The sequence below is a fragment of the Petaurus breviceps genome, unplaced genomic scaffold (assembly GCF_028583685.1).
Source record: "Petaurus breviceps papuanus isolate PSGF00001 unplaced genomic scaffold, PetGlider_PUasm1.0 90730, whole genome shotgun sequence".
In the NCBI taxonomy this organism is placed as follows: domain Eukaryota; kingdom Metazoa; phylum Chordata; class Mammalia; order Diprotodontia; family Petauridae; genus Petaurus; species Petaurus breviceps.
Window position 1 is genome coordinate 1,417,268 of NW_027187324.1, and position 2,445 is coordinate 1,419,712.

General features: G+C 40.8%; 1 pseudogene; it reads right to left on the reverse strand.

Moving 5' to 3' along the window:
• Positions 1 to 653: 653 nt before the first annotated feature.
• On the reverse strand, positions 654 to 1,983 carry LOC138145180 (transducin beta-like protein 2 pseudogene; annotated as a pseudogene).
• Between the last annotated feature and the right edge of the window lie 462 nt (positions 1,984 to 2,445).

The window sequence follows — 2,445 nt, forward strand, 5'->3', positions numbered from 1 at the left end:
ACATCTCTCAGCCCTAGCTCCATGATTTGGAAATAGAATACCTGCCCATTCTGCCCTCCAATGAATGTTAGACCATTTCTAAAGCCCAGCTTCAGCCTACCTCTAACCATATTTAAAAAGCAGCTGTCACAAGATTGAAGTTAATTCTGACTCCCTCCCTACTGTGTCCACTCACTTCCCTTTTCCTCCTATAACTCTGTCCATGTCTAACTGAAATCTGTTTTTTGAACCCATGGCAAGGACAAGCAGCATAATTAATTACGAGCTATGCCTAAAAGCAGCTGCCAAAACAATGGGCTTATGGTTCTGAAGTCTTTCCTTAGAGAAAAAGCAGGGCCTGGAGTTACATAACCAGGGGACATAGAATGATTTTTCTTTTCCAGGTGCCAGAATATCTATATGGAATGTTTCCAGAGACTGAGGGACAAGGCTTTAGCTGGTGGAAGGGCAGCTTGTTTTTGTCTATAGCCTAAAATATGTTTAGTAAGATAGAAGGAGGTGAGGGGCAAGGAAAGGAGAAAAACAGGAAGAGATCCTATTATGATGCCCCCTTCAAAAAGCCTCTATTTCCAGAATGCCCTAGACCAATGGGAGCAGCTGTGCAAAGATCCCTCTTCTCTCACTGATCCCTTCTAAGTTCAACTTTTCCTTTTTCAGACCTTTGTGGCCCCCAGGCTTTTGAGAGTAGCCTGGGGTTGGGCCAGCTGCTAAATCAGCCTCTGTTGGGTGGTTTTGCTGTGGGTCAATTTGAGGAGCCCTCATATCCCTTCCACTATGGCCCTCTGGCCAGTGGTATTTTGGAAGTTCCTTATCACTCTGTCTCCACAGGAAGGCAGGAACTGACCTGTGGTGTCAAAGGTCATTTTGGCCACACACTCCCCATTAACTATATTAAAACTCTATTGATTTCACCTTGCTTTGTCTTATAGAACCATATGTTGTAGCTGCTGTCTAGAGCCAAGTCCTGGGTTCTGGAAAGAGTGCAAGGATGCAAGGCATGGTGGCTGCCTCATTGTACAGCCCTGTCAGCAGGCGATAGAACTCTTTGGATGCTTGTAATCTATATCTGTGTTCTACAACTTCCACATCCCATCTTTGGAGACAGTTGCCATCTGGCAGGAATCCCTGGAGAAAGTCAAGAAGTGGATACCAGCAACATGACCCTTCAGTTCAAAAGGACATGCAGCTTCCTGGAATTGTTCACTTTTCCTAAAGCAAACTTTACAAACTTTATCATCTGGAGTGAAACCGCAAGATCTCACAAATATTCTGCAAGGGGAGATTTCCACGTAAGTGTTGTTCATCTCTTTTGTGTTGATGATGTACAGCACTTCCCCCTTTAGGGTCCAGATGACAATTGTAGCATTACTAGAGACAGATATGATGAACTTTTTTGTCTCATCAGTGACAGTGTTACTAACCAGTGCCATGTGCCTCTTAGGAAAGTCTTCTGCAGTAGACTGGAAACTACTGCTACCATCTTCTTTATTATTGTTCATCTTGAATATATGGATCACATCTGCATTTTACAGCCAGGTGATCAAGGCTCTGCAGTCAGGGCTGAAGCACACACCAAGGTGGCATGGTCCAATTTCACATTAGCTCAAGGACTTTGATATTCCTGTTGCAATTAATCCTTGGTGCTCCAGATATGAATGGTTTGGTCACTGGCACAGGTTGACGGATATTTCCATTGTTGCTGAAGTCAGCTAGTGACAATCTTGCCATGGCTCTTCAATATAGTTGCCAGGAAAGAATGGACAATAATGTGCTGATGAAGCTTTTCTTTATGGTAATGTTGATTTTGCTTTTGGTTTTTGTGCACTTGATATTTATGAAATGAACCTCCATTGGATTTCTGATCATCCTGGTGACTGTAGAGCATGTTGTGCCAGTGTTTCTGGTCCTTCTCTGCAAGCACTGCTATCAGCTGGGAGAACTACCTGAACAGCAGTAACACTCTAAGCACCTTGTTACCTCCATTGTTGCTGACACCTTGATGAGGGAACAGTATTGTTTGAAGAACAATGTTGAACAACTAAGTCATTTTGACTACTATAAATACAAAATAATTACAAAGGACGTATGAAGTAGAGGAAGAACTAATGAGTAGAAGTATGTAAAGTATGGATTTGAATATGTGTATATATATATATTTGTGTCTAATGTTGCCAACTCTAGAGTGTAAGGGGAAGGAAGAGGGAAAAAGAAAGATACATTTTAATTTTATTATATATTTAAAAGGGAAAAAACAAATTATACATAATAGATTGGTAGTTTCATATGCAAAATAAAAATAATAAAACCACTGACCTTCAATTAATTGTTAGTCACCCAAATTAATAAATTGATTATTAATTACTCAGAAAAATATGGATGACAATCCCTATTCCTTGTACTTGAGTCTGAAAAGTTGATCCTGTGAGTTATCTATCTTGTAGTAGT